This window comes from Pteropus medius, unplaced genomic scaffold (genome assembly GCF_902729225.1).
Source record: "Pteropus medius unplaced genomic scaffold, Ma_sr-lr_union100, whole genome shotgun sequence".
NCBI lineage: Eukaryota > Metazoa > Chordata > Mammalia > Chiroptera > Pteropodidae > Pteropus > Pteropus medius.
The window spans coordinates 5629402-5653915 of NW_024350926.1; the positions used below are offsets into that span (position 1 = coordinate 5629402).

General features: G+C 44.9%; 1 long non-coding RNA gene across 3 annotated transcripts in view; it reads left to right on the forward strand.

Moving 5' to 3' along the window:
• Nucleotides 1–24514, forward strand: part of LOC120585485 (uncharacterized) — a 124515-nt gene that overhangs the window by 58766 nt on the left and 41235 nt on the right. For all 3 annotated transcript variants that reach the window (XR_005648341.1, XR_005648340.1, XR_005648345.1), the window contains one exon: nt 10462–10542. This is a non-coding gene — a long non-coding RNA (uncharacterized LOC120585485). The remainder of the gene's footprint in view (nt 1–10461; nt 10543–24514) is intronic.

A 24514-nucleotide genomic window follows, 5' to 3' on the forward strand; every position in this document is an offset into this window, starting at 1 on the left:
GAGAGAATGAAAGAAAGGAGGTTGAGGAGGAGAGGGAGAGAGGAAGGGAGAAATGAATGAACACAGATCTCATTAGGGTTTTATGCTATGCAAGATTTCTTTTAGCATTTGTTTAAAAACTAGTGTTTAGGAATTACATAATATTTCATACCTCGCTTGCTCTGTGTGCTATGATTTTAGTACTTCCTGTTTTATGCCTCCTTTCATCTCCGAGGTATTGTTTCTGTAGCCCACCCACCTTCTATCCCTCACTTTCTTCCTTTTTTTCCTATACAAAGAATAAAAATGTCCTTATGAGTTTCACAAGTGACCAAATTCTCAAGTATTGCATGCATTCTTGTTGCCGATTTTTATAAAACTAGTTTTGACTTGCTATTCATTTAATATAAAAAGTTTTAGACAATTTATTGTTGGGTTTTATTTTTTAATCCACTTTGAGAATTACTGACTCTTAATTGGTGAATTTAACCAATATATATTTATAATAATTACTTTATTTTATATTTCAACTTATTTTATATTTCCCCTTTTTTCTTTCTTTTTTCTTTCATTAATTCATGTTTTTTCCTCTATTTTTCTTTTGTATGCTTTCCATTGGATAGCTTGTTTTCTTCTATAGTTTTAAAAGTTAACAATTTTGTCCTTAATGATGGTTATTCTTGATTCGAATTTATATTCACTTTAGTCACTTTTATTGAATTCTTAAGTTCATCAGTTTCAGAAGATATCCTGGTATATTTTCTCCTCCAATACCATATCATATTCATATTGTTTGGATTTTTATTTACAGCTTATTAATAGATATGTTTTCTTTTGTTATTTTGGTCCTTACTTTTCATTGTTGTTTTGCTTTTTTTCAATGAGCAATAAACTGTGAATCATTTCTTTTATATTCCATAACTCATGAAATACCTCCCAAGTTTTTCTCTTTATATTATTGGAATACTTTCTCTATAATTGTTTGCAAAAAGGTGAATCTTTGTGTAGAAAATCTTCTGGGACCTGATAGTTCACTGAATATTTTTATTATACCTCACATTTTAGTGGCATTTCAGCTTGATGTGAAATTCTGGGAAAAATTTTATTTTCCTTTAATATATTAAAATATTATTATTTTGTGCATCCAGTATTGTTGTTGGTAAATCTGATATCAGCCTTGTTCTTATGTAGATAATCTATCATTTCCCTCTGTAAGCTTTTAGAATCTTTTCTTTGTATTTGATATTCTTTACTTTCACTACATTATCTGTACTGTTAAACAGATTTAAGCTGAAGTCTTTATTTTTTGTTAATTTTGGAAAATGTATGGTTTTTTTAAAAAAATATTTTCTTTTTTAATATATTTTCTTTTTTAATGCTTTTTTGGAGAATTACTGATTCAGGCTTTTCAACTTATTAAGGTTCTTCGGTGTATCCATCCTATTGTTTGTCCTATCTGTTATGTTCTTTATATCAGTGTTTGTATTTTACATATCTATTATTTTCATTTTTTATTACTTCTTGTTCGTGATTATGTTACAAATATTTTCCATTATTTCTGCTTTAAATACATTTCGGGATATATTAAATGTTAGATTTCAACAATCAAGATTGTAAATCAGTATAGTAATTCAAAATTACAATGTAGTAAATCAGTCATGCACATTGATTTCTGCTTCAGTGGCACAGGTGTGTGTGTGTGTGTGTATGTGTGTATATTATTTGGGCTTGTGGTATTTCCTGAAGATATCAGGTATTCAGCCAGAAAACATATGTGGGGCAGGAACTGAAGTCCATGCCCTACACTGTACCAGTTCTGGTGAGTTTGAAGAGAAGGGACAGGATGAGCCTCAAGGAGGAGAGGCCCACTCTCAAATCCACTATTGGTGATTCCTGTTGCTCCCGCGGCGCCAATTAAGTCTCTCGGGCAGGCTTTCCCTTTTCCACTCAGGAAGAGGCAGCATTACGGCAGGCAGGCTCCTTGGCTGGCGTCCCACCAGCCGTGCAAGTTCGGCTGGAAGGGGTTGAGGAACCAACTGTCCACGGGCACCGCCTTGGTCAGCACCCACTACATTTTCATTAACTGTTCCCACACGGAGGACACCAGCGCTCGTGCTTTGGGCTGTTTTTACCCACTTCTAGGGAGTGGATGGGCAGTGACTGTACCAAGCCGGTACGGGGAGAGGAGAGAGAAGGAACTGACTTCCTCCAGCTGTGTTTTCACTGCCACTTCCAACTCCCATCTGCTCCGGCCGCGGTTGCCCAGCTCCGGCCCACGTCGATCTAAGACCCCCTGCAGCTTCAGTAGGTCACTGCGGGCTTCTTGTGGTGGTTCTTGTTATTTCTAGTCCTAGAATCCGTGCTTCTCTTTAGCGTCCATCGTTTCTTCAGGTCTGATTTTTGGGGAGGGAGATAGCTATGTGTTTACCGTCTTGACAGTCATAGGAAACCGTGAGAGGATTTCTAACTTGTACCTCTGAGGGCGGTCTCTTTTTATATGCTGCCGGATCCCATTTTCTCATTGAGAAAAGCAGCTTTACATTTATTAGCTAGGGACAAATCTTTTTCTTGAACCTCAGAATTCCACTGAAGCTAGATAATGGTTATTGGTTTCCTAATACATAAAAATGTTAGGAAATTTTTCACATGCTTTAATTGGACATTTAGATAAATGGCATGTGATTAGATTGCTGGATATTATAATTTTATTCATTTTCTATATTTAATTGTCATCGCATATTTTATATTGCCTAATTATTCAGAATGTTAGTGACTATTTAACTAGTGAGAAAAGGCAAGCATGGTCAAGTCAAGGATATAGATAGGCTGTCCTTGCTTTGTACAGGACTGCAAAACTGGCTGTGTGAGCCGAAACCCTACAAAGCAGTGTTATTAATCAACGGGAAAAATTATCATTGTTCTGTGACCTTTAAAATTTTTTGTCAAACATTAAAACTCTCTTACTATCAGTTATATAGGGAAATGAAAACATATAGGAAAACTAATATTTCTTTAGTACACTGTAACGTAAAGCACTAGAAACATGGAGCATTAAAGGGTTTTATATCTTTGTAAAAATGTATCAAGCGTGGTCTGAACGATGCCTGCCTTCTCATCACCTTACAATGCTAAGTGAGCGTTTTTCCTATGCTTCGATGAGCCGTCACGCTCCTCTCTGAGTCTGGGTCAGCATCCAACATTTTGTCTTTGCACTTTCAGCGTTGCGAAATAGCCCCGGGAGTCCATTTAATGGGAAGGTTTTCGATGGCACCAGCTCCTCTGGGCTGTCTTCATCCTCGTCGTCGGACTGTCCTCGGACATGTCAGCAGCTCCATGTTCACTGCGTTTTTCTGGCTGCGTAGCTGGGGTCTCTAGCGGCAGTTATCAGCATTCCCACCATCAGCTCTTTCTTCGAGAACTCTGTTTACTCTCAATCCAAAGTTCCTTTCAGGCATTGTCACTTTTTAATTTACTTTCATATTTGTTGGCTCATTTCCTCTTCCGATTATCTGTTTATGTAAACGTCACATGGGTTTGTCTCTAGGAGACAAAGAGACCACACAAATAAATACATATTTGGCTACTCGTGCATGAACTTTATAACTGATGCACAGTGACCAATCACCAACAGCTGTAGAAAGAAGCAATGTGATTGGTCATTGATCGCAATGCGGATCTGTTGCTTAAGGGCTAGCAGCCAAGTTCATACTTTATGTAATTGACTCACAGTTAGTATAATGTGGTAAATGAAATGGAGCCATGTTGTTAGAGAATTGCTGTTATTGAACTGTATCATGCTAACTGAAATTCATGCATTTTGGAACAGTGCAGAGTGAGGACTGCTTGTCTATGTTTTATAATAAAGCCAGTCATTTGACAACTGGATGAGTGTGGGGACCGTGAAAATATGCCACTCACATCTCTGCCGCAGGAGGTGCTTGATGAAAGGCTCCAGGGACTAAGTTCTGAAACTACCGCTGTGTCCCCCCAGTGCTGTGCTTCCCAGGAGCTGCTCCTGGCCAGAGATCGAGTGTGGCACAGATGAAAAGGTCCATTCCTGACCGATGGGCGACTTTGGCTCAAGGACTCCCCACCGGCCTGGCTGGAACCTTTTCGAACCGCTCTGCAGTCTGTGGCCCTTCCCACCCAACCATCCTTCCTCCCCGTCTCCTTCAGAGGAGTCTCACCTGCATCGTGGTCCAAAGGCTGTCCCCACGTCCTCTAGCTCTTTCCCTTGCAGGCGTTCCTCTAAGATCTCGTGCACATCTAACTCATTGTGGCATCTGCTTCTCTGAACTGACACCAGGAATCCAGAGAGTGGTCTAAGAAAACAGTGTAGTATGGAGAGGTGGGTCTGTCGCCATGTGGCAGGTGAAGAGGATGCCACTGCGAGTGGTGTGTAGGGTACAGATAGTGCCTTGCTTCAGAAAAATGTCCAGGTGACATAGAATGTTTACAGAGGTGATGGTTAGGGCATTTGGAAGAACACCCACAGAGGCAGCAGAGTTGGCAGCTATTGTTCAGTTGTTGAGGCGTCCCTCAGAGAGAAGATGAGAAATTAAGGGCCACTGAAAAGTAGTTGTAGGCTTACGAAGATTGTCCCCTGCTCCTCGCTGTCTGGTGCTGGAAGGGCAGACGCAGCTGAGCATCAATCTGACTGTCTAACAGAGTCAGGGGGCCCAGAGCTGTCTGAGTGCTCTGGCAAGGCAGGTCTGCGGTGTGAAGGTCAGGGCCCTGGTTAAGGAAACCTGGTACCCCAAAACATGGTTTGGGGGCATCTAGATGGATGCCTCTGAGGCTTTGGGGTCGGCAGCGTCCCCAGACCTGCAGAGCTTTTGGCAGGGCCCGCCTTCCCCTGGTACAGGCTGGCACTCCCGGTGCTGGAAGACATCGCAGAGGTCACTCTCCAGAGCAGCAGGTGTCCTCAAGAGCTGCCTCACCTGCTCCTCTGGCTGCCAGGTTGATAACTAGTCCGTTGTTGACCTCATGGTGTTTTCTATCTGGTAGGAAAGACAGAAAATAATGATAACGCAGGTAGCTGTGGAAAACAAAGGAGGGACATCTCGCCCAGGCTTGACCAAAGGAGGGGCAGAAGGAACACAGAGACTGCTGCGGTGTGGAAGGCATGGAGGGACGCAGAGACGAGACAGAGAGGATGGCAGGCGCCTTGCGTGATGTGAGGAAGGTTGTAAGTAACCCCAGGAGGATTTCTGCTGGGGATGGCGGCGAATTATGGGATTGTATTTCCTCTGGTGGCTGTGCTGCAGATGGACCGGAGGGGTGAGGGGTTATAAGGAAAGGGCGGGAGCAGGGAGATGCCCTCGGAGGCCATTCCAAGGATCCGCTTGAGGAAATAATGGGAGCTCGAGGAAGCGCAGGGGAGAAGGAGATAAGCTGCATTTCAGAAAGACCTCGAAGTAGAAGGAAGAGGACTTGGTGTCTGGATGCGATGGGAAGAAGGAGTGTGGAAGGGTCCTTGGCCCTCTGTGGTCTGGACTATGTCAGTTTTCACTCACAGTTTTATCCCTGAAACCTGGCACATAGGAGTTGAGTATGTAATTGTTTTATTAATCCAATTAAAAAATGGGCGGAGGACCTGAATAGATATTTTTCCAAAGAGGACATACAGATGGTCAATAGACATAAATAAAGATGCTCAACATCACTAATCATCAGAGAAATATAAATTAAAACCATAGTGAGAGATCACCTCACACCTGTCAGAACAGCTATCATCAATAAATCACCTGACAACTAAGTGTTGATCAGGATGTGGAGAAAAGGGAGCCCTCGTATATTGTTGGCAGAACTGTAGATTAGTGCAGCCACTATGGAAAACAGTTTGACGGTTCTTCAAAAAATTGAAACTAGAACTAGCTAATTGCCCAACAATTCCACTTTTCTGTATGTATCTGAAGAAATCTAAAACATCAATTTGAAAAGATAGATGCATCCCTGTGTTCACTGCAGCATTATTTACAATAGCCAAGGTATGGAAACAACCTAAGTGTCCATCATTAGGCGATTCGATAAAGAAGAAGTGGTACATACATACAATGGAATATTACTCAGCCATACAAAGAATGAAATCTTAACCATTTGCGACAACATGGATGGACCTAGAGGATATTCTGCTAAGTGAAATAAGTCAGAGAAAGACAAATCCCATAGGATCTCACTCATATGTGGAATCTAAAGAACAAAATAAACGAACAAACAACAAAGAAACAGACTCATCGATACAGAGAAACATCAGTTGATGACTGTCAGATGGGAAGAAGGTTGGGGGTGGATGAAAAAGAGGAAGGCACTAAGAAGTACAAACTTGTAGACACAAAATAGTTATGGGGATGTAAAGTACAGCATGAGGAAGATAGTCGACGATATTGTAATAAGTTTCTACAGTTCCAGATGGTCACCTGATTTATCAGGGAGTACTCCACGAATTACATAAATGTCTAATCACTATGTTGTGCATCTGAAACTAATATTCAATAATACTGAATATCAACTGTAGTTGAAAAATAGAAAAAGTATTCATTTTATGAATGACAAAGCTGCAGTTGAATCTTTTTTTTTTTTCGGAAACTCATTATTAATTTATGGACAATAGATTTGTATAGATTTGGCTGTACAATCAGATTTGGTTATTAGGATAGTCGATTTTAAAAAATCATTATGTTAGTTTCCTGTGGCCACTATAACAAATTACCACAAACTTGGTACCCTAAAACGACAGATTTTTCCTCCCACATTCAGGAGGCCGGAAGTCTAAAACCGAGTGTCAGCAAGGATGCATTTCCTCTGAAGGCTCTCGGGGAGATTCGGTTCCTTGCTTCGTCCAGCTTCTGGCACTTCTTGGCTCGTGGGGGCATCGCTCCCCTCTTCGCCATCACCTTCTCCACCGGCTTAGGGCTGCATCGCTCCAGTCTCTGCCTCTGTGTTCGCATGGCCTCCTCCCCTTCGATTCATTTGTCTTTCCTTAGCATGTCTCTTAAAAGGATACTTGTCATTGGATTCAGAGCCCACCCAGATAACCCAGGATGACTTCCTGTGAACCTAACTGCATCTTCAAAGACTCTTTTTACAAATAAAGTCACATTCACAGGTTCCATGAGTGTCATGTGGATATATCTTTTGGGAGCCACCATTCAGTCCATTGAAGGAGGTAATTGTCTCTTCTGAGTACCCCAAGGACTTATCTCACTGGAGGGTCATAAAATTATATATGCACTAAGGTGGTTATCCTTGTTTTATTTTAGTTGGCAGCAGAACCAACGTTACTTTTTTTTTATAAAAACACACAACATAAACTTTCTCTTCGTGATTAGATGGAGTTAGAAATGTAAATAGACTTGCATTTGCTTGGTTAAAATGTTTATGGAAGTCCTGTAGGTCGTTTAGAAAATTCAGCCAGGTTGAATTCACTGGATTTCTATTCTGAATCCTGGTCCTTAGAAAGATAATTTTTCAGTAGGAAAGCCAACTTTCAGCTTCTGTTCTTAGTGGATCTCTGCCAGTGAATATTTCAATTTCTAATAATCGAAAGAGAATGACTATAGAAAGATTCCCTCAAAAGCCCAAGGGAAATAAAGTGACAAAAAAAAAAAAAGACTTGGAAACTGTCATAAATATTTAAGTTTGTGGAGAAAGGGCAGCTTTGTAATAAAAGCTTTTTAAAGAACCAATGATGTTGTCGCCTGCCCTTGGATGAGTACAGCTCTCTTTGGAAAGTTGACTTCATAGGACCAGGCTGTCTGAAGATAACACCACTGACGTCATTTACTTAGGGTGATTTATTTCTCTTTTTCCCCCCAGAAATTAGAACTTATACATTTTGGAGTACTTGTTTTGTCTTGCTTTCCTTTCCTTAGTGAGAGAGCCAGGAGAGCTGCGAAGTTGGTTTCACAAAGTAGCTGCATAAAAGAGTGAAATTTATTTTCAGTATTGTTACTACCATTATCAGATGTTTCAAACTTGGAGCGCCATAGCACCACAACAAGAGAAAAAGATTTTGTGTAGAAAACGTGATTTTGAGTTATTTGGTATGTGGGGAGATGGATCAAATCTCTTCTTGGAGTTCCCGCTAGGATTCTCTAAGCGTGGGGTTAAATATTATTTTTATATCTATGTTTTTATTTCTTAATGGAACATGAAAAGTCATTTGGTGATCGGGCAGGATTCGATCGATAATGGGGGACAGTTGTGTCATTATTCCAAACGAATTCTCTGAATCCCCGTAGCATGCCCAATTCCAGATGCTTCATAAAAGCCATCAGTATAATGAATTAGATGGAAATGTGAACCGTTCATCTGGTGTATTTTGACCCCAGCTGGTAATAGGACTGTGACCCACGGCAAGAGTTTCCAGAAGTACGAAATGCAGTCGGAATAGCAGCAGCAGATATTAGTCTCAGCTATCATGGTGTCGGGTGTTCATTCTCCTCCAGCCTGGAGCTGCATGAACAACACCGGCTGTCCTGGGAGATTCTTCGCAAGCCTGGGGCTTTTGCGTCGGGATCCCCAGAATCTAAATCCCTACTTGCATCACTAAAAGAGAACTTGGAAAATGTGCTGGGAAATGAGAGTGGGGTGACAAACATCCAGGAATTTGTCCAGCGTGGCTCCCAGTGAGGTGCGGGGACCGTGAAGACGGACCAGCCTGGGTCGCGGAGGGAGAGTTAAAAGATGACCAGCAGCTGTTCCCATTTCTCTTGAGGCTAGAAGAGGAAATGGGTTTACTCTGGAGGGAGGGATTTAGACTGGCATATGAAAGGATTTCTGACCCAAGGTAATGCTTTCTTACAAACAGCACAGTCACAGGCTCTGCTTTTGTTATTAAAAAACACAGAATCTGGTGTCTCCTGACTGCAGGTTAGAGACCAGTGGTCCCAAGAGTCCCAGAGACCCACACACAGGATGGCTCTTTTTAGTGTTCTGAAAAGCTTGATGGTAGAGATTAAACATTTAAACCCAAGGTGACGAACAGACTAATAAAAATGTCTTTTTGAAAACCCTCTGACTGAAATGGTACTACTCAGCATTATCTCACATGGTCAGATACTCGTTTGCATTTTAATAAATATTTCCTATGATTACAGAGAACTGGTCGTTATTTAATTTTTGTCATTCATTTGCTGTTCAGAATTATATCAAAACTTGGGTCCGATGGGAGAGAAATGAAAAATTAAAAAGAGGCTCTTGGTGTTGAAAAGGCATTTTTCTAGGAGAAAGCAGGATATTTTAGGAAAATTGACTTAGGGTTCAGATACCTCTGGGTCAGCAGTCTAACTCCGTCTTGTCTCCAGCCGTTTTTCCTAGCCCCTAAGAGCCTTTCCGTTGCTCATTCTAAAGTAATTATACTCAACTTGTAACTGATGGTGAATGTTACTTGAGAAAATATATGCAAAACTAGATTTGAAGATCTCTAGTTTTAGAGGAAGTGAGAAGCACAGAAATAAATTTTCCAGGAAGGAAATCAACAAATGCATGGAGCCATGCAATTAAAGAAGGGGAAATTTTGTCAAATGGGCTTTAAAACGACAGTCTTATCACGATTGCCTCTTAAACGTGCATACGTGTCTGTTTGTTTTTCTTTACCACATAAATGGAAAGGACCCATTTGCAAAAACACAAGCAATAAGAATGAAGAGCTTTTACGAGTAAAGGCGATTTTATTTATTTTTGGCTGTCTCTGCCTTCTCAGTTATTGGTAATTTTATTAATGCAGTTTTAACACAGTTGATTATATATCCAGCTCATTTATTATTTATAGGATCTATGTGTTGTTATTCCCTAGCTGATTTCTCAAGGCTTAAACATTCTTCACCCCCTTGGGAAATAATTGTAGTTCTTAGGTGCCTTTGTTTCCTGTTTTCTTCTGGCCAGTGTACAGCTCACTCTTACAGAGGACAGAGCTGGGGACCCAAGTCTGCATCAGACTAAATCCTTTGATTGCTTCCCTGCTTCTCTTTCTCAAGTACAGATGATATTTTGCCTCGTTCACTCTGAAGGTGACCCAGATGCTTTTCTGCAAGGCTAAGAGCAGAGACCTCACTTCCTCCTGGAAAGGACACATGGGGCTGCCGAAATATGGCGGCCGTTTTGGAGGCTGAGAACAATCCAGTACAGACACCTGTGTGGTTCTTCTGTGGATAGTGTCAGCCCGGTTTTCCAGGAGCATCTTACCTGAAACTTCTCTTTCTGCTTTCCCACCGGCAATTTATGACCACAGTTATCGGCCATCTATATAACCTCTTTTTAGGTTTCTGAATATGGATAATTCAAAAGTAGGCCCAGATGGCTTAGATAAGATAGATACAAGGCCATGATGAGTATCAGCCCGTGGCAAAATTGAAAGATTGATTTCCATACTTTTTAAAAAAGTAACAAGAAAGCATCTCTAATTTTTTCCCCAAAGTTACAAGAAGATTTCTAATCTGAAATACTGAATGGTTTTGTTTTGTTTTGTTTTGTTTTTAGAGCAAATAAGAAAATTAGTGTGGCTGCGTATGGTGATGAAGTTTGAATGGAATATTCTTTTGAGGCGAAATTATCAGAAAGGTAAGAATATTTCAAAGAAAAAGTTGTATGGAAATTATGAAATCCATCATGCCCGTTTATTGGGCAAGAAGTCCCGAGGGTCTGAAATGTTCGTCCTAGAAGTTTATGCTTGAAAGATAAACTCAAGCTGTGTGTTTTCCCGGAGGGGCTGGCTCAGCCATTAGGCCAGCCATTAGGCCGACCGTGGACTCAAAGGCCCAGACTGTCAGCCTGCCCAGAGCTCGTCTTCCTGGTGGGACTGGCCTTAAAACGCAATTAGAGGAAGTGTGTCCAGATCTTTAAGTGTTTGACTGGGATCCTGTAGCGTGGGCCAGCGAGGATGAGGGTAGCAAGAAGACCCTAGGCTATATTCTGAAGAGAGAAAGATTGTTCACTTGGATCGCAGCATATCTAACATTTAAACACACTCAGCCATGAACTCGTAAAGCCCCTCCCTGCCACCATTTTTTAGATGCCCTCGCCTCGTGAGGTTACAGCGGCCAGTGGTGTAGACCCCTTCCCAGGCTCCTCCTCGATTTGCAGAGCCTCTAACGTGTCTTTTGTGTCTTTTTTCTCTCTCTCTGTCTTTTCTCACTTCTGATGTGGATTAAAGTCTATACTCAGAGCTCGCTCCACTAGTTTAAGGACATTTGATCCTTCAGTATTTATCCGTTATTGGCTGTGTTTACCCAAGGGAAAATTAAGTGCAGGGCCTCAGAACAGTGCGGCCAATGCACACGCTGATCCCCGACAGATGTTGGTCCATAGAGCAGGAGAAGGGGGGCTACGTCACTCGCCTGGGAAGCGGCTGGAGCAAACTCGCTGGCCCTGCAGGTGCCCGGGTGAGTGGCCCGCGATGCTGAGAAGAATGTCTGGTGCCGGGACTCTCCCGAAATATTAGGGTTTTCACACACACGCCCCGGCCAGCTGGCAAGGGATTCTGAGCAGGAGTGCCTTGTCGGAAAATCGTGGTTCTGAGAGGTTTCCATCTCAAGTGTATGTTATTGGGCTTTCAAGTTTAACTCGTGTTTTCTATAAAAAGTAAAAGCTAATTTGTGTTTGTCACTAAATAATCTGATTTCTACATCTACCCAAGTATGGTCTTTTTCTCAGGCTGAACGAGTATTAGGCAAAATGACTTTTGTGCATGTAGCTGGAGGTAGCGCGCGTGCTTGTATGTGTGTGTGTGTGTGTGTGTGTGTGTGTGGTCTTGTGTATACTTGTGGTCCAAGGAAGCCCTTCAGGTTGGTTTTGGTAAAAACTCTTTGTTTCTGATTTGACCTTTTTCCTGATGGCTGTCACAGGAGCCTCCGAGGAGGGCAGTGTCCTCTGTGTGCACGTGCTGCTTCTCCGTGGCCCTGCGCCCGTGTGCGTGTGCGTGTGCGTGTGAGGTGCAGACGGTCCCCTGCCCCGAGAAGGCCTCGAGGGCCAGCGGTCTTGTTCGCCTGCGCGGCCCCTTTACCTAGAACAGCGCCTGTCACACTGTGGGTGCCCGCGCTCCCCCGAAGGCACACCCCTGACGCAGGCGGGGCGCCCAAGCACCCCATGTAATTGATTCTGTGTTTCTTATAACAAAAGGGTAGAAACCCTACGAGGGCAGTCACGGCCCTGAGACTGTGCGAGTACTTTAGGAAAACGTTATTTTCATTGTGTGTGGAAAATCCTTGTTTTTCTCAACCGCCAGCCGTTATTGATACAGCATTGGTCTAAATTTCCATCAACATCATATCTGACCCAGACGCCCTCCTAGGACAGCGGCTGTGACAGCCCCGAGGTGTCATCACGAAGCGCGGCCACCCTGGAGCCAGTCCGCCTGGGGCCGAGCCCAGGCCCCGCCCCTCCCTGGCTCACCTGCCCAGGTCGCCTCTCTCTGAATCAGTGGTCCGGGCGAGGATTAAATGAGTCGACCCGTGTGAAGTGCGTGGGGCTGGGCTGACCTCGGCTCCATACCCACTGCGCGTTAATCATCCATCCCGTTTTAGCAGCGAGCTCGCTGGTAACCTCTCTCCTTCCGTCACGCCCAGGGGATGCGGTGAAGTCCAAAGCGAGTCTGCGAACTTCTCTCCTCCGGTGACGCAGAACGGGGCGCTGTCCCAGGCAGGTGCTGGGGCTTTCTGAGAACCCGGGTCTCTTCCCTGCCGGCCCGGCCCGGCTCTGACTCTCCATCCCGGGCCCTCCCGGGCTGCCCCTGCCGCCCCGCGCCCGCCGGCCCCTGCTGACCCAGTGGGCACCAGCCCACACCTCCGCTCGGATCGCCCGGGCCACTCGCCCGCTCTTCCCCGGTCACTAAGTGGCCAGAGGCTCCTCCTGCAGTTTTAACTTAGAGGACGCGAAGCAAGTGCCCCCTCGCTCAGGGGACGCCGCGGCCTCACTCTCCTCGGCTCCTGGGACACAGCAGTGCCCCCCAGCAGCCGTCCCTGTGTTCTAGCGAGGGGAGCGGAACCTTGCCAGACGCGATTCGTGGAGCGTGCGGTTCCTGGCGCACCCGGGTTTTCTCGGGGCGGCGCGGTAGGCCCCACCGTGGAGAACTCACGTCGTCACGCTGGCCTGCGTTCTTCCTCCCGGGAACGGCCTGCAGGGCGCCAGGGGCACAGCGAGAGCCGGAGCTGGCCTCGGGTCGATCCCTTGCTCCCAGGCCCCACTGCCCAGCATCGCCGGAAACTGTGGCGCCGTTTGAAAGGCGATTAGGCACCATGGTTATAGGTTCAGGCTTCGGAGCCAGACAGAACTGCTTCGCTGTGAGTCTCACCATCGCTTACCAGCAGAACAACCATCGATTAGTTATTTAATCTCTCTGAGCCTCAGTTTTCTCAGTTTCATAATGGGGACCATATAAGTATTTAGGTCATACAGCTCTGTGAAGATTAAATCAGGTTATTCAGACAAGATTTGACACAGAACAAAATAAACCGAAGCTCATGTTTCAAGTGACCTGTGTTGGAGTTGGAAAGAACTACTCGGTGACAGAATGGGGAAGACGCCCTCTAGAGGCCTCAGGTGGACCCTGACAGGAAAGGAAGAACAGTATTTAACAAAGCCTCCGCCGGGAGGACCGTGGCAGTAACATCCGGACACCTTTTGGCTCTTACACACAGCGGTAAAATGTTCAAATCATAATTTCTCCTAAGAATTGATCAGTGGTGTCTCCCACCGCATCATGAGAAGCAAAGCTCTCGAAGTTTGCCTGTATGAAAGCGACTTTGGAGTAGGTGGACCTTTGCTATTACCCTGGTGGCATTCGCCAAAGCACCAGAAGCAGGTGGTGGGCCTTTGCCAGCATGTTCCAAACTGTCAGTCCTCGGCACTTTTCCTGTGTCACAGGTGACCACTGACTTTGGCGTCCAGCCCACCCACACCTATGCATGAGTTCTAATGCAGTAATAGTTATAACTCCTCTTTCTGTTCCATCCAAGCATCTCAAAGTACAAGTGAACTTGGCCTTATTGTAAAAGTAAACTTGAAGTGCCTCAATTAATTCCAAAAGCAATTTCTAAACTAGAACCATGTTATGACTAAGAAATCATGTGCGACACAATTTATAAATGATTGTGATTTATCAATGGGTACAAATTTCTATTCTAATTAAGTTCACCAGTCATAGATTTGTGTAAATCAAAACAGTTCTTGAATGATAAACCAAATTAAACTGAGCTTTTAAAGAAATAAACACCCAAATACTCCTAGTACCTTTTCTCTTCAATCTTAATGTATATAATCTTATTTTAATCTAGACTCTGATTAGTATTTGCCTTTCTGTTTAGTCATTACCCTCAGTTGTGGACCTGGAGGTGCACTTAGCCAGAGTCAGTAGGGATGAGATAGGTGTGAAAGGAGTGACCCCGCCCCCCGAAGAAGTCAGTATGTCATTTAGAACTTTCAAGAGAGCACGGCTAATATTTGTCCTATCTGGGCTGCCCCAAGCTGGGGTGGGCTTTCTCCAGGAAGCTGCAATATTGAATTAGGCCAGAGGCTGCCCCTTGGTTGCCTAGGAAAACCTAGCCTCCGAGGCATTATCTGAGAATATGGGGAGCAGAGTCAGTCCTTAGGGAGAAGGCACCCTTAGGAAGCAGGTAGAGGTTATAGGTTGAGGGGTTCAGAGCAGGTCTTCAGTGACGGTGAAGAGCGAGCTTGAAAGGGACATTGGACTGACGCAAAAGCCAGGAAACGGGGGGAAATGCTGAACCCGAAGGGCAGGCAGTATTTCACCAGGGCCAGCTCCCAGGAGTAAGCCAGCAAGCGACACCAGTGCTGAGCGCCAGGGCTGGCTACCACGGTGCATCCTGGCTTGGATCTCCTGGGCCCAGGGCCTATGCTCACAGGTACGACAGGATGTAGGTTTACTCACATGCCATTCAGCTGTACAATGAAATGCTACGTCTTTGTTTTTCTAAGCCGATCTAATCTCCATGGTCTCTACCTTCTGGATTGTGGGATGATCAGGGAGTTATAATTAAGTTTTAAGCTCACTCTCTTCCACTGTAATAGTTTGAGCTATCATAGTCTTTTGAATGACTCGGTCTCTCAGATAGATATTTTGTAAAGGAACCGTGTTAGTTTGTCTTTGGCTGTGAGAGAGGGCCTTGAGAAAGAACTTGCATTCTTCCTCGCAGATAATATGAAACAAAACCTTTGATTAGGGCATCTCTACAAATGTAGGTTTTGTATGACTCTGCTGCAGGCTTCCCCCTCCCGCTCCCACTGGGCCCCAGCATGTACTTCTTCGTAAAGGAGCCTGGGCCGGAGCATGGACCCTCTGTGCCCAGAAGACACTCCTCCTGGAGGGACATGCGAAAGGGGGCATCCGAAGCAGATACAGATTTTTTAGGATAGAATTTTAGGCCTCAAATTTCAAAAGTGAAGATTATTTTTCTCTGCACACTTCAAACGTCACTGCTGACTAGTCTCACAGACCAAAAATAAACTTCGCATCAGCCACGCTGTCTTTATATTCAGGGAGCCACACGTGGTCCCTGCGCCATCGGTTCAGAAGAACCACGGACAGGGCACTGGCGACCCTGGAAATAAAGAAGTCCCCAATAACTGTTTTGTACTAGAAGCTATATAGAATGGTGTACGTCATTGCAAATACACATACACAGCGCTTATGAGCATGTTTCCAAATTACGTTGCTGGTTTTTGTTTCTTTGTTTTCTCGGCCTCCTAGCATTTCCTCAGCTGGTGAACTTGGCCTGTGAACTGATTTTGAAGAAGGAGTTGGCAATGGCCAGGAGAGTGAAAGCGTAGTGTGCTCTAGTGAAATGGCTCACCAGGGAAGGGGCTCCAGGGTGTCCTTGGGAAGGTTACCCCCGAGGTGACATGAGAAAGCCACTGGTGAGCTTTCGGGAATCAAGAAGGAACCCACGGCCCGAGCTCACGGGCCGGCCAAGGCCCGGGGAACTTCTGTTCTCAGCTGAAGACCCTGCCTTGCACTGTGGCCCCGAACGTGCACTGGTGCCGCCGTCACCAGGATAGCAGTCCGTGCAGTGGTGCGCTCCCCGGCCAAGGAGATGTGCCCTCAAGGGACAGGTGACAATGGCAGTCACTGTGTCCACACCCCCCAGGTTGCTGTGTCTCTCACAGGGCCATGCGCACACACAGCTGCTACTAAGGATAAATCTAATTGATTGAGCAGCTTATTGTCCCCAGCATGCCACTGTGTGCATCAAATGGCACGTTCTCCTTCCCTTCCTGCCTGGTCCCTCAAATCTCAGTTGGGAACCTTTTCCTTTGCTTTCAAGTTCCAGAGCAGGTGCCTGGCGGGGCGGTGTTTCAGCATTTATCACAGAGATTTAACTCTGCATCTCCTCTCCTGGGCAGCGTTGTCTCACTCCGCTCCCAGATCCCCATTTCCATATCAGCTGTGCCTCAAATAGGGCCCCCCACACAGTGAGCACTCGCCAAAGTTTCTTATTGAATTAGTATGCAAGAGAAAGAGCAGCTTATTTACTTATTTAGCACATACATTTCTCTCGGCATGACTGTCAACCAAACTTTTCTTCTTTCTTCCCCCGCCCCTACTGTAGTCAGGACCCCCTCACTGTACGCTATGGACATGCGATCTCCTGGGGGCTACGCTTGATCACCCCCACAGCGGATCAAGACTACTCCTAGTCCCGTATTTCAAGTGATAATTTTTCTCGATCATGTGTGAAATGCGCTTCTCTGTGGAGGAATCACTGTTACAACTGTTCCCGTGGTTCACACCTGCAGCAGGAAACCTTTTCCTAAGACACAGTGACATCCATAATCTGTGAAATCATTTTAGCCCAGGTGGGTCTTTGTGTCCTTCGTTCACGGAGATTGTGTGAATCCGGGCACATATGTTTCAACAGCAACTATAGCGCAGCTGAGAAAAGGAATTTTGGGTTGTGTCTTTAAAAATCATTCTTGCATTTGTGAGGAGAGAGAAAGGGTAGAACAGACAACAATCACTTAGCAGATAAGAGCGTAAAATTAACTATTTTCTTGAAACAGTGGAGCGCATTCACCCCTTTTAATTTGGCCCAAGTAGCAGTTGTCTGAAGTCAGCTTCCAATCCCAGTGTCCTCAGTGAAGAAGAAACTGACTGTGGGGTTTATTCCAGGCCACTCATGTCCTGGCAGAAAACTTGGTAGGTTCTTTCCACAAACGTATGGACATAGGGGAAGGTAATGTTGACTGATGATCATCTTGGCAGGTAATTATGAGAAGATGCAGGTTATGTTCTGAATGCCTGAGGCATCTTAGGAGGAGAGACACAGTGGGCTTGCCAAAGGGGATGGCTTCTGAGTTGAATTTGGAAGCATGAGGAGGGGTTGGCAGGCATAGCTTGCAAGGGGCAGGTGTTCCAAACATAGGGCACAGCTCGTGCAAATGCAGGAACGAGAGACTGAGGTGGCACACGCAGGGGAGTAGATCTGAAATGCTGAAACACTGCCAGTAGCTCAGTAGGACGAGGATAAGGACGTGGGATATACCTGGAGAGCGGGCCGGAAACCAGGTGAGCAAGGACCCAGTATCAGGTCCGAAGGACTGAGCAATTGATTTCGTAGTGAAAGAGGAGCTAATTGAAGATTTTAAGCAGGAAAGTCACATTGTTGGGTTTTGTTATAGAAAAATAACTTCGGTGATGAAATGGGGCACACACGTAATTGAAGCAAGACTGGAGAAGACCCAGCAATGCCACTTCCAGGTATATGCACCTGAGAATATTCTTCACACATAGATGAGAGACACACAGCCAAAAAGATTCTTTACAGCCTGTGCAATAGCAAAAAATTAGAAACAATCTAAATACTCAATATCAAAGGATTGATTCTATCAAATACTGCAGAGTCACATGGATTAATGTATTAACACATTAGTGGTGTAAATGTGATCTTTTTTTTTATGGCAATATAGACTGCCCTTAAAATAATGTTGAACCAAAAAACCCAAGAAAAGCGAAAATTTTTGTATGGTATCATTTATGTAAATTTGTAAAACACAGAACCAAATAACATTTGAATACATATGTGTGTAAGTAAAAATTTGTAAAGGAACTGGAAGATATACACGAATGTCATGGTAATGGACGCCTGAGGAGGAGGGTAGGGTAGGAAGAGGGTGGTGAATAAAAGAATCTCCAGCTTTATCTGAAATGCAATATTTCCTTTAGTTTTTAAAGGAGAATATAGGATTACATTACCTGTGTAATTTTCCTAAGGACATAATTAGGGAAAAAAGGGTCTGATAGCAAATGTCACACAGTGTTAATAGGTATTAATTCTGGGTTGTGGGTGTTTGTTAAATTATGTTTTATATCATTTATACTTGGAAAAATGAATATCTCCTTATAAGTAAAAAAATAAGTGTGTCGTGTATGTGTGTGTGTGTGTGTGTGTGTGCGCGCGCGCGCGCCAGCACATACAGTGACCAGAGAAGTCTGAGACCCAGAGTCTGATGAGTGTAAAACCAAGAGATGTGAAAGTTCGAGAAGAACTGTCAAGGAGGTCGAGATTACAGCCAGAAGGAGTCGAATCGATGTGTGACTCGGCAGGTCATTGGTGGCCTTAACCTGGATGATGTCAGCCTAGTATTGTCAGAGGAAGACATACGGCAGTTGATTAAAAGAGAGAGTGGAAGATGAAGAGGTGACAGTGAGTTACTTCCGTTTCCATACGTTTGCCCATAAAAGGGGAAGAAATCGCTGGGCTCGTGCCTAGAGAAGGTATAGGGTTAAGGAAGATGGTTGTTACTTTTAAGAGTAGGGAAACTTGATGTTGTTTACCTGAAACAGGAAAAATATAACGAAGAGGGGAGGATGAAGATGCGTCTGGGAGAGGGGATAGTTGATGGGGCTTGCTAGGGTTCGGAAAAGAATGGGATCTGTGGTGGGAAGGTGGGACCCTGCGGAGGACTAGCAGTGGCGGGGAGTCAGCAGAGACTTGGGGTTGCGGGAACGGGCATGCAGAATGATTTTGAGGACGTTCGGATCACCAGCTTCAATTTTTTTAAATCAAAACCTAAACCATAATTCTGCCTTTATTGAATATTATCACATAGAGAAATGTACATTCTTTAAAATGTCCATCTTTAAAAATGGACGTTCTCGTATGCAGGTAACTACTCATCTTCTTGTCATTAAAAGAAATGATCAAAAGTAGTAAAAATATTCTTCTGTCAATGAGATCAATGTTGGTTTCTACAAGTAGAATGAATATTAGAAAGAAAAACAGATTACCAAGTAATGTAGATAGGGATGTGCTTTTAAATGAAGCATTTGTCCTTAGTTCATGGAGGTTGGGCCTACTCTACACTGATACATCATATAGGAAATCAAATCAAACATACTGTGTTCTACCATGTCCTACGCACATGAACTACTTCACAGAACTACAGTTATGCAAAACTCTTAAACGATCTCCTGCCCCTCTTCGCCCAACCCCCCCCCACCCGATGAATTAATGTGGCATTTCACCTAATTAACTTAGTTGGTGAGTATTTTAGCATTGTTTTTTTAGTAATACCTTCCTCTTATAATGCAAATACACTTGCAAATATTATCTATTGACTTCATTCATTCAAGAATACTAATGGAGCCCCTAATATCAAAACCTCTTATAATAACTGGATTTTCAAGGATCATAGAATTCCAGGATTGGAAAAAAGGTTGGATGGCTTCTATCCTCTGCTTCAGCTTCCAATCCATAGGGCGAGTCCTCACTGTCCACTGAAAACCTGGAGAGAGATTAGAACCACAGTGAGTGAATAAGGAACCAGCAAAAACCTGCGTTTTCCTCTTTCTCTAGCTGAGGCAATCGTGTATGACTTATTGCCGCTGTCGAATGTGCTAAGAGCAGCAGTAAGCATTTATATCCGTTCATTCAGCCGGGAGTAGCTGGGCGTGTCTTTCTTGAATAAATGCGCAGTGCTGCTCAGAGAGGGCAGTTGCTTTCATTCTACCCGCCTGTCTCACCGCAGTTCCGGTGTCCGATTAAAGCATTCCACCTCCGGGTTCCTGAAAAGGAGTCGAGAGGGTGGAAGCTATGAGAACAGCAAATCCTCACTTGGGGGGCGGGTGTTTAACACCAGCCGGAATGTCTTACAATAATTGGACTCCAAATCTCGAGTGCAAAAAGGAAGAGTGAATCAGTCAAATTTTCAATTCAGAAGTTATGTCGTGAGTTTGCAACCCTCAACTCTTTATTTACATGTGAAAAATTAAACTTTTGATATATTAATTTCAGTCAAAATTCTTACAAAGTTGTGCTTCCAGACAAATTGCACTTCTTTTTCCTAGCAGATCTGATGGTTTGGAGAAGCAGAAGCTGACGGTAGATTGCCCTTTTATTTGGAAAGAGTTTTCATACTGTATTTTTATAGAGAAGTCCTGGGTAAGTTGCATATTTGAAAATTGTTCTGATTATTTTCACACATTTGATACAATGTATTTTACCTTTTTGCATAAGAAATAAAGTTATAACTTTGTTAATAAAAGGCTAATTAGTTAAGAATGTGGAGGTAAATCTTTAATTTCCAATAAATCACTTTTTAGGAGGGAAGGAACAAAGGTTGCAAAGCCAAGAGTTACTGTGCACAAAACACCATCTAGTGACCAGATTGAGTAACTGCATGCCCACAACCATAAAATAAAAGCAGAGCCATTAAAGCTCCAGATGCAGGAGCTGGCTCCGATGTGCTCACTGTTCCATCAGCTTCAATGTCACTGTCAGATGGGAGTGAAGAATAATTCTTCAGTAATTAATTTTAAGCCCTACCCTCACCACCTTTCAGTAAATTAAATTCTTAAGGTCTCATGTTTTTAAGTACTTTCCCCCTTTTAAATTTGACTGTTTCAAATTGACTTGATAATCATATTAAATTGTAAATGACTGATGATTGACCTCAAATGTCCTCTTCCCAAGATGTATTTAAATTTCAAAAGACAGCAATCTACTAATCAATACAGGGATCCGATGGGTTAATTGGTCTGCCACTATTTTGGATAAAGGAAATCTCCTCAATCTTTAAAATAATTACCCATTCATAGCACGACATTTCTTCTGGATGGATGGCATGGCCATCTGAAAACCACTTGGACCCATCACCCAGGCATTAAAATTGCTGGCCATTGGTACTTTTCTCTTGTTTAAGAGGACATTCCGTGTAAAGCAAAACACTACAAAATTAAGTTGATATGTGTTGACACTATGTATTACTATGTGCTATTTCTTATGCCGCAACACAATTTTTTGTCATTGCTTCATATCCAGAATACAGCTTCCTAAAGGCTAAGAGATGGCTGATGCCTCATGAAGAATGAGCACATTTCCTGAGTCCATCCAGACAAGTGTATTACAATTTTTATCAGATGCAGGTTTTCCTTCCCCACCTGCTGTACAACCTGCTCATTCAGCATGCTTCTGCACACTTCTACGGCTCAGAGTAATGACATTGTTATCACTGGGGGCATCCCTACTATTTATTAAGAAAATAGTGTCCACAAACTAGATGGTTAAATAAAATATAGCAGATCTCTTTGCTAGACTACCTTGTAGACAGCAAAAGCAAATTGTATAAGAGTATTTAGTGACATAGAAAAATGCCTCCAATATACTTTGGTGAAGTTTTTTAAAACCTTATAGCTATTCTCTGTTTGATCCCAGGTTTGAAAAATATTTTTTTATATCTGTAGAAAAAATACTGGAATGATAGTCAATATTTATCATAGTTATCTGTGGATGGTAGAATTAGGGAATACGTTTTATTTTATTTCCTATTTATCCTCACCTGTCTTTTCCAAAAGTTTAGCTACTATTTTTGCCACGTTGTGTTAATGTCTACAATTATTCACCCAATCTCTGTATTCTTTGCACTTCACCATGTGGTTTTGTAGCTTCCCCAATAAAAAAGAATATTTTGGCCACCCCTTGTATTTGGGTCCACCCTTGCGACTTGCTTTGGTAGGTGAAATGTTCAGGCCAGGAGCAAAGGCCTGAACAGCGGTGTAGGGTTAGGCCTGCCCCTTGCGCCTCTGCCGTGTGCATGAGAAGCGTGGCCTAAGCTAGCCTGCTGCAGGAGAGTGACAGGTGCAGGGAGCAGAGGCAAGGAGAGTGAGCTCAGCTGTCCCCTGCCTCGCCGTTCACCTTTGTCTTTGGCTGAGATTTTGTGGCTGATTGTTCTGCAGCATTATTGTAGCAGTAGCTATTCAATTCACTATTATCACAAGGAAAAAGCTTTACGTGTGATCGCAGCCGACAGTGTCCAGTGTAACTGTGGAGTCGAAAAGAGAGACTCACAGATGGAACGGATGTGTCCTCACTGCGAAACGAGTACAGCGATGCTTATTCCCGGGGTCCTCCCCACGCTCGCATGGGCTCCTCAGACAGTGAGAGCTTCGACGCTTCGACCCCTGCGGTCCGGGTGTGTAGCGATGGCGAGGACTCGCGTGCTTTTCCCGGGATTCGTTCCTTTGCTTCTCCTTTCGGTTATTACTGAGGAAATTTATCAGGAACGTATTCTTTGTCAAAGAGGTCACTGCATTATTTTTCAACTTTCCATGTTCGAGTTTCACCCTTGCCCTTCTCTCTCTCTCCTCTTTTCTTTCCTCTCTCTGTGGTTTTATGACAACCGTGAGACAACAGAAAGAGGCCCCAGTTCTAGACGGTTCTTTTCAAAGACCACTCCTTTCGAACACCTCAATTTGGTACAGGACTATTTCACTACTTTTCTCCCCAAAAGTGTTACTATGTGCCGCCTCTGGTTTATGGGGACCCAGTGCCTTCACACCCCAGACTTGTCCACACTAACAGCCAAGCCGAGTGCAGCGAATCCAGTCACCATCCCACTCTCCGCTCGCCAAAGCAAGTAGGGTTTTAATGGAGGTGGAGGACTCGGAACTGAGCCCGTGGGTTGTGAGGGATTACTTTTCACAGGGAGCCAGGTGTCAGGACTGGTCCTGGGTTGTCGGCAGTGCCGAGGAACCAGCCGTCTACCGCGAGAGCCCTGAGCTACTCCATATCTAGACACTTGATCCACAGAGGGAACTGTAAGCCACTCAGGACCACACAAAGAAGCTATGATGAAGGACAGAAAAAGACGGCCGCCGCGTCATGGGCCTTCGAGCAGGCTGACACTACCTGGTCTCCTTTCCTCCTCTGCACCCAACCTCCGAGAACAGACGTAGGAAAGAAGGAGTCCATCCCACCGCCACTCCGGGCCCCTTCAGCCAGTGCTGGTTTGGGGAGGAGAAAAGCTTGAAATGAATGTGAGGTTCAAGTTACAAAGCAAAACAAAACAACAACAACAATGACCGGAGTACACTTTAAGGACTAAAATGAAACTTTTAATAAATTGAAGCGTCCGACTTAGAAAGATGGACTCAGACTAGTACCATTAAGGAAAACCGAAAGCCAGCTGGCAGGGCGTTTGGCAGAGCACAGTGGAGAGCAGATACCTGAAAACTGAAAGCTCTTCCCGTTCCGACCCCCAGCCAGGGCTTACTGACCCGGCTTCCTCCACTCACTGAACAGGAGATCGGGACGGAGGACGAGGACAAAAACAGACGACACCCTCTGACACCCTCCGTGACTGCTCGCGGCCGCGCCCCGCCCCGCCCCGCCACCTTCACCCGCTGCTGTCCAGCCCAGGAAGGACTTTGCTGGTTCTGTGGAGCGGCTGGTTCAGACCCGAGGCGGGCTCGGGTCAGGCATCCTCCAGTCTTGCCGCAGGAGGGGCCAGGCGGCTGAGGCGATGCGGGATGGGGCGGCCGATGCTCCCCGCACCCCGGTTCCTCACGAGGCCCCCTTCCCTCTCCTGAGGCTCCTCTTAGACACACGTGAGTCCCTGCGCGTGCTGCGTGTGATGCGGGCGCGGGCGGGGGCTGCTTGTCCGGATCCTCCTGAAACGGTGCCTTAGACGTCTTCACCCCAGCGTGGAGGCCCGGAGCCCCTTGCGTCCTCGTCGTGGACCGCAGTAGCGTTCCCTCCACTCCTCACGGCGGCCTCTTTGAAATGTGTGCCCCGCATGGGCGCCGCTCGCCCGCTCTGCCTCTCGTCCGCCCAGCCAGCCCGGTGGCTTGACCCACCACCTCAGACTTCCATGGCTCCTGCTGCGGCCCTGACGATAACGTAGCTCATAGTTCTGTCTAAAATCCCGCCCGGTGCTTTACCTGCTTCTCGTCGCTCAAGTCCCACGACAACGCGAAGCTCCATTGTCCATTTGATGGGCAGGGCGTCTCCGACTTTGACCACCTCACCTCCATCCGAGGTCAGGGTTCTCACATTTCCTTTCTGACCTTGTGCCCCTCTGAGGCAAGCTGGGGGTCTCCGCGGCCACGCCCCGCCCAGCAGCCCAGGGCCACCACTGTCTCTGCCTGCCCCACTTGGGAATTGATTCTCCAGAACCAGCAATGACATCTGGGTATTCTGTTGACCACTGCGTGCTCACCGCTTCTTCAGAGGAGGCTCAGAGGGCTTCTCTTCCGCGCGGGCAGGAGGTCTCCCATGTTGGTGCTCCTGTCCCCTGCCTCTGG